General features: G+C 32.9%; 1 protein-coding gene across 6 annotated transcripts in view; it reads left to right on the plus strand.

Annotated features, from left to right (window-relative positions):
* Positions 1-17,728, plus strand: part of LOC145247521 (mitogen-activated protein kinase kinase kinase 13-like) — a 280,001-nt gene that overhangs the window by 128,050 nt on the left and 134,223 nt on the right. The gene's annotated exons all lie outside the window — the stretch shown is intronic.

Consider the following 17,728-nt stretch of genomic DNA (forward strand, 5'->3'; position numbering starts at 1 on the left):
TTTCCGTGTATTATTTCTAGTTAAATGTGCATATATTTTTTTTTTTTTTTCAAATTTAAAATGAACATGTCTTGGGGGATGTTCATCTATGGATTTTAGTTTTATTGATAGTTTAAAATCAATAAATATTTATTATTTTATTATTATTACCAATAATGAAATTATTTTTTAAACAAAATCAAATAAATAAAAAAAAAGAATAATTAAAGGAATCTTTTTTGGCATTGAAAAATAGGCAGGAATTTTTCCGATTATGATACCCTAAAAAAAAATTCCGATTCTTCTGAATCCAATTAATCGTCCCAACACTAGTTGATAGTAATATTAAACAACCAATCGTTTTCTACCTTTTTCTTACTTTAGTATTTTTGACTGTTACAAAACAGAAAGAGAGAGGGGGGAAGATAGTGTGTACCGGAAGTGAGAGTAATATATGCATAATCTATCTATTATTATTATTATTATTATTATAGAAAAGGGACTTTGTGTTTGCGTGGGAGAGTTCACCATAGACTCTGAAACGGCTGGGCCAATTTTTTTGAAAATTTCACATGAGAGTATTTGATGTGTCTTGGGGGTGTTCCTACATGAGTTTTCTATTGGCATCCGATAAGTATCGAAAATCGATAATCAAAAAATTCTGATTAAAGAAGACGATTTTGACCGAAGCTAACACTTTTATACAACCTAACATCACAAGTGCATTTGAGAAGTTTTATCACCGCACAAGCAGAAAAATCAATTGTAGATTCTTTTATAAGATCGTGGCATGTTCTAAATGAATTTTTCATTTTTAGAGCACAATCGAACAATGATACTTGACTTTTGCATTTTAGACATTAAATGAAGCCATTATTTACAGAATTTTAGAAAATCAACAGATTCTCTACAGTGCAATGTAGACTACAATGTATTGTGGATTAAGTCACTACACGGAGGCATGTGAAGCTTCCTCCCTGTACACTGCAGAGAAAGAGGTCTCTGACTAAAGCGGGCAATCAATTGATTTGATTGCAAAATGGGCGATTACACCGATTTTGATGACAATAAAAGTATGGAAGGTGGAAACTTTGTTGATCCTCATTCAATCCTGAACAACGATGGAAAAGTTAAGCTATGCATTGCGAGAGAATGAAAGTGATAGAAAATTAATAAAAGATGGTTCGCTGAATGAGACGTTTGAAAATTATGGCTAATTAAAACAATTAAAATATAAGTTTTTTGTTTTTTTTTTCTTTTAAAGCAATATCTCGATCATACAACTGAGGAATATTTTAGTATGTATTTTACATGATTATATAGAAAAAAAGCTCTATGGAAATAAACGTTGATTAATTAATTAAGCTTTAGTAAAATAACTAAGGTTTTTAGAAAACTTTACCTAGTCAATAATAGTAATAGCATTGATATAGATGAAGACCCTTTTACGCGGGCATCATCTTCATAGTTGTTGTTTTACCATGTTTCGGCAAACTCATCCTCTGGCCTTCTTCAGGTGATTAACGTCAACGGAATATGAATGCTGAGTCTTGTAACTTATCCCTAGTAATTACTGCCTTCCATAGTTGTTGTTGTCTCACCACATTTTGGCCAACTAATCCTCTGGCTTGCTTGGGTAGGATTAAAGTCGTTATCTTGAGACAATGTTTACTTGGAATCATAGACTCAGTACTTTTATCCACTGCACCAAGTGTCCTGAAAGGCAATCAAAGTCGAATTTTATAGTCTTATAAAATGTTGTGTACGTATCTGGTCTTCCATTGCCGGGTCTTTACTAGATGGTATTATTTTATGTTTTTATTTTTGGAATCCTTTGAAGATGAGGCTTCATCATTTTTGAAAACAACAACAATGATGATGAGGATAAGAAGAATGAATGCACAAAGAATGAGAATATTGAAGCTAAGAACAGGAGTACACGGGATTCCTCATTCAGTGCTCGGAATACTTTTTTTTGGCTCGTTTACAAATTTTGATAGTGTTCAATGTCTTCTCAAACAGATGACAGTTTATCCATTTATTAAAATGACAATCTTGTATAAGTTGGGGACCATTTCTCCAGAATTCCAAGTCGTTCTAACAACATATTAGTTTGTTATTTTATTCTTCTTCAGACTTCAACCCAATTTAAAAAACAAAAAACAAGAAAACATTACAGAAAATTTATATGATGTATGTGGCCATCACTGAGCGAAAATGTCATATTCCAAAAGTCACATAAACTGACCAAGTAGTTATTTTTTTATATAGGAAATCATGATTTTTAGTAATTTTAATAGTAAATTGTAGCCATTACAAGGCTGATTTTGATCTCTGTAGTTCGAATTGAGTTATCTCCCACTTATTAAACATGACGGGTTAAAACATGTGTCGCTTCATCATAAAATTTGATGTAAGTAAAAGTTAAAAACATTTTGAGCAATTTACATGATTTTTGGAATATGACCTTTTTGTTCCCTAAAGGTTGCGTGCATCAAAGATTTTTCTGCATTTTTGTTGTCAGCCTACAAGTATTAAGCAAACAAAACTGTCAAATTTTTTGCCCATGAAAAACAGGCAAAAGTTATAGCCCGTTGAGTTAGAATGAGTGCGTTATACTAAATTGATGATTGAATATGATTAGATTTGTGCATTTTTTAATTTTTTATTAAGAACTAATCACTATTAATCTCTAACTGTGCATCGAATGGATACCATAATACTTAATTTGCTGTATCGTATCCTAACAAACGTCCATACAAAATTTCTGCCAGATCGCTCCAGTAGTTTCCAAGATGGGTGGAATGGACAAACAGACTAAGAGAAATCTAATATAATGGTTTAATTATTTCCTCTTTTCATAGAAGAGACGTTGTGAATCAATCTATCATTACTGTCATGGCAGATGCTCGACTGAGCTTCAATCTATGACCCCCTCCTCCTCCTGTAAAGCATTCGCAACAAATACTCATCTAGATACAACAGCTGTCAACAATTTCACTCGCTCCCTGTCTGTGTCTAAAGCCAAACAAAAATTCCATCAGCAAAGTTTCTTTCTAAGAACTGTTCGTCTGTGGAACACAGTACCATGTGGCTGCTTCCTAGTTGACTATAACTTGGTCGTTTTCCAGCCTTATGTAAATAAGTTCTTGTTAAGCCGTCCTTTTTATGTAATTTAGCCCTACCTAAATTCCACCATTGCTGATCATCGTTGACTCGTAGTCTACCTAACACTCATTAACCCTTAGACTGGCGTGTGGGTCTTAATAAATGGTAACCCCCTAGTAAAAAAAAAAAAAAAAAAAAAAAAAAAAAAAGACAGAAACGCACATTTCACCTGGGGGTGATCAATTATGTCATTCCATAAGAATTATATGAGTGGCTGACAAAAAAAGTATGATGGCAGAGGTGGGGGGGGGGGGCACTGATAAGATTTGGCCGAGGGCCCACAAATAAATCCGACCCTAACTGTATTATTATTCAGGTTGCCTGCAAACAAAGAATATAGATTGATGTGTGTGTGTGTGTCCTATTGTGGGTAGTTTTCCTAACAAGAATGTTTATGAGCATACACAAAAAAACAAAAAAAAAACGTTCATGCAATTTTTAAGAGTTGAGTTACAACAGCCTATAATCTGTTTTGATTTGAAAGAATATTTATGCTGCTGATGATGGTGATTCCAATCCATCAACACTATCGCTTACTATTTCAACAGCTAGTACTTATTTGTTCTACTGCATTAAAAATAAAAATAAAAAAAGGAAAGAAAAGCAATTGTTCCTGTATCTCTTAATGCAAAAATCAATTGTTACACGAGCAAACATTGCGTGTCACGTGCTTTTACGATATTAACCAATCAGCGGAGACTTCAGGATTCAGTGGGCGGAGTGTTGCTGATGATTGACAGCTGGAATATCCATCATATCATGTTTGAAATTGATTGCAAAGATTGTTTATTTGAAAGTGTGAAGGCTTGTTAAAAATTACTTTCCCCTGGACTTTTTTTTAATTTTATTTTTTGATTAATCCTTTAAATGTATTTCTACGTCAGTTCAAAATTACTAAAATTTTTTTTATATAGTTGCGCAGATACGTATAAACATTTATATACATTAGTGATGGGACGATTCCAATGTAATTTGCGAATCTGTTCTAAATTCTCGATTCCAATATAATTCTTGATTTCGATTCTTTTAAAATCTCTAAATATTTAGTTGTAGAGTTTTCCTTTTCGGATTACTATAAAAAAATAAAGAAACAAACAAACAAAAAACGATGTAATATGTGCATATATTTCTACAAACGTAATAAATACACTTGTGGGAGATAATCTATCGGTCTTAGTTTCACTGGACGTGTTTGTGTACATTTCCCTACGCAATAACTCTGTCAGTTTTAAGTCTACAGACTCGAAATTTGATATACATGGTACTGAGATTTGGGAAAATCTTTGTGATCGGTTTTCGGCCAGAAATTTGGCTGTTAAGGAGTCAAATTTCAACGATTTGACCTTTGAGAACTCTACCAAACCCCTCCGACAATTTTGGGTCTAAACACTTGAAATTTTAGATATAGGTTCCTTGGACATGGATCTAACTTAATAAGTTGATTTGAGCACAAACAATAAATTTTAAGGGGTCATAATAGGGGTCAAAGTTAAAAAATTGACTGCTTTTTTTTTTTTTTTTGCTCAACATACACCTCCAAACACCCGGGCAACGCCCAGCTGAAATGCTAGTTTGGTATAAAATTTGCAGTCTTTAATTGTGTTCTTATATATCATAGAAATATATCGCCGAATTTTAGAAATTTCTAGGTTGGTCTCTGTAGGCGCGTTTAATTTACTGAGAAAGATGCCCCCCCCCGAATAAACTCGCCTGTAGGCGACAAGGCGCTACTCCACATAATGGTGTACCAAGAACCTGCTACAAGACGCCTTCCTGAACCTCCATGTCAAACAAATGTTTGCTGCAGCGATTAGTGATATCTGAAGTGTTTGTGACACAAAGTTGTGCTTCATGGATCACTTAAAAACACTTTATAGCTGAGGCTGGCTCAATCCTAATGTGTACTCGTATCGTTGTTCTGCCAATATAATTTAGATGAAAACACATTTGGTTTATTATATTTGAAACTAGCCTGGGTGCCCGGCGTTGCCTGGGTGTTTTGAGGTGTGTGTTTGGGGGGTAGTAAACAGGCAGGCTCGAACCCATACCGCAAAAGAGGAAAAGAACGTGAAAAAAAAAATGATGTCTTTGACGTTGCGTCCATCGACAAACCGGAAGTGGCAAAGGTTTAAATTAAAGCTAGTTAATCAAAAAGAGGAAGAGACTTTAAAAAATATAGGCGAAAAAAGTGACCCCTCCCTGTAGAAAAGTGCTCAGTTGAGGGTGAAGAAATTAATTTTTTTAGCCAATTTTTTGATATTTGTCGTCCGAAGTGTCGAGCTTTAAAACGATACCAATCTTGTGAAAATCCGTCGCCTATGTCAAAAGTTTTAGGCAGACATACATACATACATACATACATTTAAACAGACATGTGAGATTTTTATATTTTAAATGCTGCATCTCTTAACAGCTTTTTTTTTTATTTAAGCGTTGATTTTTTTTCTTTCTTTCTGTTTGTTTATAAAGCAAAACTGAGCTAAATGTCATAAGATAACATCTGTGATTGCACGAAACAATTGTGAAAAGCTTTAAGCTAGTTTTGGTTTCATTAATTTGTATATTGTTTTGCTTCACATTCTTTGTGTCGACATTTAAAATTGATGAACACTCGATAACAATAAATAAAAATTCATATGTAGTTTAATGTCTAATTGTGAATTGAATGTTTTTAATATGCCTGGGGTTTTGCGAAACGGCCAATTCTGAGAACAAGCATAAAAAATGACTACATGCTCATCAACCAGAGATGAAAGATCCAGATGCCGAGAGGCTTTTCTAAACAGTTCTTTGAATTCAATGAGAGATTCATGAAACCCTGATACAGTACGATGAAATATTGTATAATACATAAATAAAGTATATCTTGCACTCTGGTTTATTTTTCTTTTCTACTGACACAAAGTATTCACTATATAAATATGGGTGGAGCATACTGCTGAGTGAAATAACAAACTGCTATTAGCATCTAACGCAATGCTTACTGTGTAAACAAATGAAGCCGCCATCGTTTGACAGCATTTATCATTTTAATTTCACCTACCTACTCAGCAGCAGCCAAATGGCACAGGAGTTAGAAGCACTGAATATTTTCTAGGCAGTCGAGTTTCAATTCGATCCTAGACTGAGACAGTTACTTGTCTAACCACACTGGAGAGTTGTGACACAGCAAAACTTTTTTTTATGGATAAGAGACATCGATATAATTTCACTTATTAGAGATTTACATATGCATTAAGCACTTCAGAAAAAAAAATTTTAGTTTAATATATTTGAACGTATTTTATATTTATATATTTAGTGGAAACGGTAATTAATAAAAACTGAAGAAAATGCTCAATACTGTTGTAGAGCAAATATGCGTTTTATTTTTTATTGCCGTATCTTTCTGTTAAGTTACATTATTGTTTCAGCTACCCGGCTGTTTTTTTTTTGTTTGTTTTTTGCCGTCTATAGCTTTCTCAGACTTTTACTGTAAAAGTTTGAGGAAGCTACAGACGGCCAAAAAAACGGCCAGGTAGCTGAAACAATAATGTAACTTAACAGAAAGATACGGTAATAAAAAATAAAACGTGTATATATATATATATATATATAATATATATATATATATTAGTCATCCACGTGCAGTATTGTTTCGTTGTATCACAGCTCATCAGTGCGGCTATACAAGCACCTTTCCCCAGCCGTGGATTTAACCTGTAACCATCAAGTTGTCAGTCAGCAGCTCTACCCACAAAGCTATGAATCGGTGCCCGCAAATGTCCGTCAAACGCCTATTAAAGAAGCACTTGCCCGTCGCTTCACACTGCTGAAACTGCTAGTTTATATATAGTGAATATTCTCTGTAGAGATGAAACATTTTTTTACTAAGCTCTACTCTCATATTGAGCACTGCTTAAGTAAATACTAGAAATCTCTAGACTACATATTATCTTATGCTCTCGTGTATACATGAATTTGCTAACCTAAATGCGCTTATATTAAGCTTGTATGTAAAGGATAACAGAATTTAGATGATGGCTTATGATATAAGAACTTAGGAACGGCACAGAGTATGAAGATACTGCGATATCCATGGAGGTGAATAATTTTATCTAGAAAAAAAATGTCCTATGTGGACTGCAAAAGTTGAATGCAACAAAGTTTCCTCGTAGAGGTTTCTGTTTTCTTTTGCATACACAAGTACTGATGATGGCCTAACCAAGCAAAAGATGAACACATACATGATGAACATTATAAATATCTTGTCGGTAGGCGGTAACAATTGTATGCTATGTATGGACATAAAAGATGACTTTTTGGTGCATTTTTAATGCTTAATTCTCTTCGTCCAAAGCGATTAATACATAATATAAAAAGATATAGATATATGCATACACGAGTTGTCTTAAATAAATTTCCAGACTTTTATGGCACTTTTATTGATAGTACACACATGAAACTCTAGTCCCCTTGAAGTAATCTCCTCTGGCTGCAATGCACTTGTATTGGTCCAACAACTTCTGGAAGTCCCCATAGAATTACAATTGTGTTTTGCTGTGTGACCTATTTGCATTTAAAAATAAAAGCAAAGCATTTAATATTAGTTATTACTCGTGCGAGCGATCAGAAAAAAAATTTATAAAAATTAAGCAACCCTCTATAAAAAATGAAAATAGCATTGAGTACCCTTTCGAGCGCAAAAAAAAAAATTACATACAGTGGGCAGGCTCGAATGTGTACGGCTAAGAGGAAAAGGTGTAGAAAAGGGAAACACTTTAGTCGGCTTGGCCACGGTGAAATTCTGATGTTACGAGCCTTCAAAATAACACTTTTAAAACTTAAGGAGGCGGAATAACTTTGTGACCCAAATAAAATGGGTGCAAAAGTTTAGCACGGCTACGATGATGATGACGACGTTTCTCTCTCTGTCTCTCCCTCTCTCTCTTTCCATGTATACTTGCTTAATCAAATAAAGAGTTCAAAAGTTTAGTACGGCTACGATGATGACGACGCTCTTCTCTCTCTCTCTCTCTCTCTCTCTCTCTCTCTCTCTCTCTCTCTCTCGCTGTGTATATATTTGCTTCCATAGTCTCTTGTTTGCTGTTCTGTAAGACCTCCAAGTTCGTGCTTACATGCTTGTTTATTTATGCAGGAAAAAAATGTAAGAAACATTAATATAGTAAACGAAGTATTATATTTAGGAAAAGAAACAATTGATCTGTTTTAGGTTAAAGTGATTGCAGGTTGTAGAGAGGGTGGCCATGTTTGGATAGGTCTAGCATGTTCGTTTATTTTAGAAAATGTGTATTCCTGAATAAGCGATTTTTCAACTCGCAGCCAATGAGAATTGCCGGATTATTTGAGGGAGAAATTATTAATTTTGTAACGGGAAAAGGAAAGGTAATGGTTTGTGTACGAGTTGATGAGCCAGTTACGAAGGTAGACTGGGCAGTATAAGTATGTGTATCTTGGTTCCCGCTGTTGACTGATGGTGGTTGACTGATGGTATTTAGATTTAGAGGGAAAATTAGTAACTACTTCCTCTAAAGGTGTTGACGATCGTGATGATGTTTCTCCTAGGATGTAATGTAGGATTTTATTATAACAAATAAATGTGTATAAAACGACGTTCTAATGTTACATAAGATGGTGGATAATAGTTTAGACATAATAAATTTTTATGTGGCATCTGTTATTGCAAAACTATAGTAATTTGGTCCAGAGGGGAATTTCTGCAATCAAAATATTATATATGGAGATTATTATTATTACTCCCTAGGAGTCATCAGATTTCTCTTTGAGAACAAGTTTTGGTGTTCTCTGGAGTCTGAGTGACAAGTCTCCTCAGATTTCTAGTACTCTTTACCTCTTTCGATTTGCGTTATTGCAACAGCCGTTTACCATTGATTTCTCGTTGATAGTGACCATTAGTCTTCACTGGAATTTGGATGGCAATAAGCCTCCCCAAGGTCCTTGCCCTCTTTGCACTCATCCAGCAGTCTGGCTAGTACTCTTTCCTCTGCCTATTTACCCTCCTTGACGCTCACTTATTTGGTGTAGCGCCAGTTTATATCGACATATGAAAAAAGGTGGGAGGCTGGAAGGTGGGGGCCGCAGGAAGGGGTTAACTTACAATTTTCATCATCATCATCATTATTATTATTATTGATTTCTCGTGAAAGAATATTATGGTTCTATTTCATGGGTCCATTCTTTTAATAAAATGCGTTTAAGAATATTTTATTCTGTTCATTTCTGTTGTTCAGTTATTTATTTATTTATTTTACGAACTGCTTTCCTATGTGATTTTACTACCCCCCCCCCCCGAATAAGGTTCAGTATCAAGTTATATGAGCAGTGCAAAAAAACGTCGACACAAAAGCTCCGAACAAAGCTTTCCAAAAGCGGAAGAGGTGGTTCATCATGCGTAAGGTACTCTGTAGTTTCGACGTCGTTTTTATACAACTTGAAAATAAATTCATGAAGGTACTCTCGCCCTGCTTCACATTCAGGAATTCCAGTTTTACATTTTTATTTTGTTTCGTAATTATTTATTGATTTATTTTCGTAATTCTTATTATGTCTGTCGTGTAGTTTAATGAATACCATGCAAATAATTGCAGGGACGATAGAGAGATAGAAATAGATGGGGGGGGGGTTGAAATTGCGAATGCTGTTCTTGTACCATTGAGTCGGAGAGAATGTATAGTTCTATTCATGAAATGTTAATCCGGTTGCTATGGTAACGGAGCATTAATTAACAACTTGATTTGCTTCCACGGTTTATTGTTGTGCATAGGGACAGCTTTTTCTTTTCTTTTTTTTTTATCAAATCTTTTACCCGATTTTCATTAATGAGAACGATTTTCGAAAACATTTTTTAAGCTTTAGTTTTTTTTTTTTTTTTTTTTCTTATTGTTCGCATAAAATAGAATTGTACGCTTTTGTCACTAAAACTGGTTTTTATATAGTGAAAACAGAAAAGTATTTTCCCCGCATATCAGCAAGTATTTTCCCCGCATATCAGCTGTTTTCCTGTGGTGGTGGTGGTGTGTGTGTGTATGTATGTATGTATGTATGTATGTATATATATATATATATATATATATATATAATTATGGGCTCTCTCGTCGACTTCGACGTATGAGCTTCCGCCACTACAACTAAGTTGCTCGGAAATCCACACAAATGATTTATTTATAGTGGTGAAGACTTTGTGTAGAACCAACCACCCCTCTTACTTTGCTAACCTTTGTCGGTGCTATCACAGGACAGAGTATACAGTAGACCGTAGGTTTTTACATCAGTTTTCTTCTTTTAGATGCATGTCTTAACGAAGGCTGACGGTGCATCTCTCCCAGAGAATAAATGCACCCCCAGATACCAATCTGGAAATTTCTACGACTCTGCGCGTTACATACAGCGCCCAGCCTTCCCAAATGTTTACCCATCTGGTACTTGCCAGTCTCAATGTTGCTTAACTTCGGTGATCTAGCGAGAACCAGCGTGAGTGTGCCGTCTCTCTCTCTCTCTCTCTCTCTCTCTCTCTCTATATATATATATATATATATATATATATATAAAATAAATGACAAAAATCTATATTCCAAAGTTCATGACGTTGACAATTTTTATATTTTATTCCTTTACATCAATTGATCCATATATATATATATATATATATATATATAATTTGTTTTTAAATGCCCCCGAAACAGTGTTTTATGGTAAACAATTGATGATCCCTTAAAAAATAAATTATTACTGGTACTATAGTGAATTCGAGAGAGCAAGTTGATGCATTGATTGCAGGTGATTAAACGACTTACTGACTAAATAGTTTTCTAACGAATGATAAAAAATAATTTTTTTGTATGGTTTTAAAGGTTAAAAACTTCCAAGACATATATTAGCAGGCCGCCCGGCATTGCCCGGCCGTAAAATACGCATAAATATTATATAAACTGAGATATATGCATGCAAGTATTGTTTTTTCTAAACGGTTCAGTTCTTGTAATTAAAAAAAAAAAATACTCGAGCTGAGATCGAAACCAAAGCCTAAAGACAGTGAATCAAGTACAGTAACCATTAGGCCAACTTGACACGATATTTAAAAAGTGTTTTCAAACCTTATTTTTGACATAAGAAATCTGTCATGTAAATGATTTACGCATGCGCATTCATCAAACAGTTGATAAACCAATAAAAATCCAATGATCCTCACATGCCAATTTGTCCATATTGACCCCATAGCAGCTCTTTTTTTCTGGATGAAAACCGATTAAAGTTTCTCACATATTTGAATACGCTATATACCAAATTTCAAGTTTGTAGATCAAAATTTGTTGAGTATATAGGTTGAGAATTGTCCGCACGTACATTCTCACTTATATATATATATATATATATATATATATATATATATATATATATACTAGCAGGCCGCCCGGCATTGCCCGGTCATAAAATACGCTTAAATATGATATTTTAATTAATGCAGATTTTGTACTTATTCTATCATATTTGATTCAATGATTTAAAAAGTAAAAAAAAAAAAATGACCCGTGCGCCACCACTAAGAATCGAAACCAAAACGTTTAGCTTACGATTTACTTTTTCCTTTGACGTTAATGCCTGACCTATGTTGACTGCAAGGCTAAAAATTAAAACATGAATCAATAGCTATTACGTTACGCATGCATATTCGCAATGCTTTCGTCTGACCTTCACCTGGCAATTTTTTTTATTTTCACACTTTTGCATCCATTTTCCTCACACCCAAATATAAAGTTTTACATGGGTTTGAATATCCTATATATTAAGTTTACTGTTTGTAGACTAAAAACTGGCTGGTATATATATATATATATATATATATATATATATATATATATATATATAAATTCTAAAGATGGATATGGATATTATTTTTAAAATTGGAACATATTAAGATAATTAATGATTCAATGAACTAGATAGATCAATTAAAGAAATATGAAAAATTGCATCGGATTACATTATTGATGATTTTTGGACCTTGTGGTGTACAATTTCATCGGACTTATTGACTCTTTGGATTTTACGATAATCCCTTCATATCTGGGATGGCTTGCCCTGCATTGTGAATATTATCAAATTACAATATTTATTAATATATCAAATTCAGACAAGAAATTATAATAATGAAAAATCCTTAATTCATGGATTTTCAAAGATATGCTCTTTTCATCAAAGGACAAACATTAGTAAAAAAACAAAAAATTGAAAAAAATTAAAAGTATTTTGAACAGATTAACAAATCAAAATCGATCAATTCACCAATTAGCAAGTCAATCAGTTCATGAAACTGCAATCCACGAAACTAAAAGAAGAATCTGGAATTCAAGCGTAAACACTTCAAGTGTGAAATGCAGCGTAAAAATTTTATTGAGAAAAATCAGAAAATTAAGCTGTATTAACAGATTCTTTTTAATGAACACATACAAGCGAAAATTAACGAAGCATTCAATCGCATTCCAATTGTCTGCAAAAATTCCAGAGAGTTGCAATTTGTATTCTTCGGCCTACTGTTCTCATCTTGAATGTCATTTTCACAATGTTTCGGTCGATGTAACCTTCGACCTTCTTCAGGTGTATCTTGTCAAACTCGAATGTTTCTGTTGAAGTCAGGAATTTCAAACAGAATTTCCGAGTCCGAAAGAAACTTCCCAAGTTCGACAAGACACACCTGAAGAAGGTCTGAGGTTACATCGACCGAAAAATGACACTGAAGATGAGAACAGTAGTCCGAAGAATCGAAATAATACAAATAACTAATCCTCATCTCAAAAATTCAAACGTAATTTGGTTTAATTTTTATCGCTTTCAGCCCTCTTTGGGCCTTTTGCATGCAAGTGAATATAACTAAATATAACCCACATTTGAATCGTTTACGCTTAACAATTTTATTCTGAAATTCATAGTGATCGGTTAATTAGTTTAGGAGTGAATCCTTTATATACAAACGTATGCAAATAGATGTATAACGATTAATTAGATTTTGCTTTATTTTGTTGTTGTATTTTGTGGTTAGTTGTATTAATGTGTGAGTTAGTTAAAATAGAAACGAATTGAGTTGGATTTGATTTGTACCAACAAAAACAAAAAAAAACGTAATTACATTTTTTTTTTTACATTGTTGCTGTCTGAAAATGAAAAAAAAAAAAAAAAAATCAATATCCACGTCACTGTGAAAGCATTGCCTCTAGTTTATAACAAATTCTGTTCGAAATCCAATCGTCGGCTCGTAATAAGATGTTCACAATTTCAAGACTTGAAGCAAATAATTGAATTCCTGGATTCCATTTTAGTGTTGCGTAATTGGGAAATGGTCAGGGAGGAAATGACCTTAATAAGATACCCCACCCCACCCCACCCCTCCCCAAAAATGTTAGACTTCAATCAATTCCAATCCAGAGTTTTGCAGAAGGATAAGTTAGTTATTAAAACAGTGACGCGATTTGAAAAATACTGCTTAATTTTGGGTTAGGAAAATTGTCGAGATTTGTTTTAAAGAAGTCATTACTATATATGCAGTGCATAACTTCAAAGTAAAACACACGTATTTATTAATTGGTGTATGTGTATATATATATATATATATATATATATATATATATATATATATATATATATATATATATATATATATATATATAATGTGTGTGTGTGTTTTATTATTACAATCTTAAGTGTATTAACTTAATTCATTAGAAATTGTTTCAATAGACTGGATAAAAATTATCCGTCCACATCGTTAGATGATTCAAGTAAAAATTGATTTTAACTAGAATCATCTGATGATATGGACGGATAATTTTTATCCTATCTATTGAATTAATTTGTAATGAATTAAGTTAATACACTTGAGGTTGTAATAATAAAAAACATATTTGGCTCTACTAACGTATTGAGCACTCTTTATCCTTGTTTTTTACCACACACACACACACACACATATATATAGAGAGAGGTATATATTAGTGATGGGACGATTCCAATATTTTTACCGATTCCGATTCCTTATAACTGTCAACTGTTTAACTATAAACGTGTTATTTTATCCCGATTACCGTAAAAACACGCGTTAAATGTGCTTATATTTTCTCAAACGTAAAATCACACTTGTGAGGAGGTGATCTAGAGATTTTAATCTTACTGGGAGTTTAAACCAATTAATATTAAACCAATTAATATTTTACTGGGAGTTTAAACCAATTAATATTAAACCAATTAATATTTATTATTTTATTATTACTATCAGCGGTGGAAGATATTTCTTAAACCAAAATCAAATAAACAGATTATTTAAGGAATCGGTTTTGGCATCGGAAAATAGGCTCAATTTTTTCCGATTCTGATACGGATTATGATACCCCAGAAAGCTCCGATTTTTCTGATTTCCGATTCCGATTAATCGTCCCAACGCTAGTGCATATATTTGTGTATAGATAAAAAAATCAATGCGAAAAATGTATAAATGTTTATCTTTTCTGTATTTATTTCCTATTAGTCTTTTGAAAATATGCATAAATATTATATTTTAATTCATACAGAAACTGAGACTTATTCATAGACCAACTTAACACGAAGATTTATATATTTAATATTAATGACATATATATCGGCATGTATATCCTTAATAGTTTTTGAGATATTGTGTTCATGACTTGTGGAACACCCTGTATTTAAAATTAAACCACTTCAAGCTATGAATGAATTTGTGCATGCGCAAAAATAATAGAAATAGGTTCGCAAGTTGAAATGAACATTTCGCAATTCAATTAACGAACATATTTCTGTACACGTTATTCATCCATCCAAACAAAGATTTTATTCATTATAAACCATCCTTGGTGTATTATTACCATTTCCTGATAAATGTTTACATACAGACACACACATAGAAAAATCTACTGTTTTATCATAGAGATGAACATCGGTATGAACACTTTTGAAGAATAATTTTTTCACATTTCTAATAATGTACATCTGTTCTTTATATTTCTGTTTTATTTATTTATTGCATTTTCATCACCAACAAGGCACAGTGCCACTTTGCTGTAGGTGGCTACTATCTGGGGCATAATTTTCAGGGATACTATGTAGGGAGTTGAGCAGCAAGGTGTTTGCTTACATTACACTTGTACTTCTGCACGTCAGTACAGTTGGAGAAAAAGGAATCCAGAAGGGAATTCCAAAATCTAGCCGTTCTAGGAAAGAAACTTTTAGAGTAAAATGATTTCTGGCATCTGGTGATCTCTACTTGGGAGGGGTGGGAGTTTCCTGCTTGTCAGGGGTATTTATGTAGAGGTAGTACAAGGGCTAGTAGTTCATCAGAGCATTAAAATGCTTGTAAAACAGGCAGAAGGATGGAACATTTCGCGGATGGGACAGGTTGAAGTTTAGATGACAGTTCAGGACCTATCAGGTTAGCGACTCTCTTTTGAATCTTGTCCAGGAGTGAGAGACTAGTAGCAGATGCTCCAGCCCAAATGTGACAGCAATACTCCATACATGGGCGTATGGCTGCCTTGCAGAGGTACAGGACACTCTCAGGCATAAATAATTTCCTAACACGGTAGAGAGAGCTCACCTTCTTTGCAGCAGCCTTGGCAATACTCTCGATGTATTTGTTCCAACTCATCTTCCCTGTGAATGTTAAGCCGAGGAGTCTGAACATCATGTTCGCACATTATTGGCATCATGTGCGAACGCAGACCCCATAATATTATTACACTATCCTTAGAAAGTGTACTTTAGTTTGAGTTACATATTCGACAGGACAACCCTCTACAGGATCTAAGCTAAAAGTATGTCCTTTATAAAAATGAGAAGAAAACTCAGCAAGCCTCAATTCGTGATCAGCATTTTACAGACTAGAAGCAATAATATTGATCTTGATTTTTTTTTTCTTTGCTTTTGTAGTAAGAAAATAAAATCTTTATTTAAATTAGATTCCAGATATTTGGGTCAAACCTGTCGATTTCTAGTTTATAATGTTGTCTTGTGTCTGGTAGATTTGAAAAATAGCCTTTTCATTTTCAGACAGATTTAGTACTGACACTGCTATGAATGTTGGCTAGGCAATGGTCTCCATTTGATGACGGACACGTGATCGCTTTCTCCCGTATGTGTGTGTGTATATATACTAGCAGGCCGCCCGGCGTTATCCAGTCTAAAATATGCATGAGTATTATATTTTAATTCCTACAGAAATTGAGACATGTCCATGCAAGTATTATGTTGTTGTTTTTTTTCTAAACAGTTTTCTTCTTGTAAGTAAAAAAAAAAAAAAAAAAAAAAAAAAAGAACATGATTAATCGGAACCCAGAATCGGAAAAATCGAAACTTTTTTTCGGGTATCGGAATCGGAAAAATTGGTGTCTATTTTCCAATGCCAAAAACGATTCCTTTAATTATATTTTTGATTTTTGTTAATTTTTTTTTTTTTTTTTTTTTTTTTTGATAAAATCTTCAACTGCTGGTAGTAATTATAACAATAATAAATATTGATAGATTTTAAACTACCAGTAAAACTAAAATCTAAGGATCATGCTGCACAAGTCTGATTTTACGTTTGAGAAAATATCTGCACATTTAACGTGTCCTTTGCAGTAATCAGGGAAAAATATCAACTTTATAGTTAAACATTTAGACATTAATAAAGAATCGGAATTGGTAATTGTATCGGAATTGGAAATTTACTACAGAATCGATAATTGTATCAGAATCAGGAATAATGTTAGAATCGTCCCATCACTAATATATATATATATATATATATATATATATATTTAAAGGAGATTAGAATAATAGTCTATAGAGCTAAGTGTATTTTAATGTAATAGTGAAATTACTAGTTTAATTAAAATACAGGAAATGCTCGTTGTAATTTAGATATATAATAAGCTCGATAGTTAAATGTCCTAGAGCTAATTCAATATTAAGTAATGTGATTTATAATTTAAAAATTTAAAAAAATTTTAAAATTTAAAAATCAAAATTTAATTAAATTAAAAATCAGTTTCATAAGAAGGAACAACAACAAAGTCAACTTTGACTTTGTTGTTGTTCCTTCTTATGAAACTGATTTTTAATTTAATTAAATTTTGATTTTTAAATTTTAAAATTTTTTTAAATTTTTAAATTATAAATCACATTACTTAATATATATATATATATATATATATATATATATATATGAACAAATGATTAATAAAGCATGTTAAAAGACATCTTGAAAAAGAGTTAAAAACATATTTAATTTTAAAAAAGGAAGCACAAGATAAGTGGATAGTCCTTAATCCACAGAGTTTCGAAGAAATACTCTCCTTCTCATCAGTGGGCAGGAATTAGCAAAATGCAGGATCGGATTTTGCATATAACAGTATTTAATGAAACTACAAGTAAGTCAAATATCTTACTTGGTTAAAAAAAAGGGTGAGGTAAGGGGAACAGGAGGCAAAAGAAAAATAATAAAAAGATTTCACATGACTGGATAGTCCGGTGAAGGGTAAAAATCCAAATATGGTAAAATCCAAAACGGTCGAATTTA

This window comes from Euprymna scolopes, chromosome 25, assembly GCF_053919585.1.
Source record: "Euprymna scolopes isolate OS-2025 chromosome 25, ASM5391958v1, whole genome shotgun sequence".
NCBI classification, from domain to species: Eukaryota; Metazoa; Mollusca; class Cephalopoda; order Sepiida; family Sepiolidae; genus Euprymna; species Euprymna scolopes.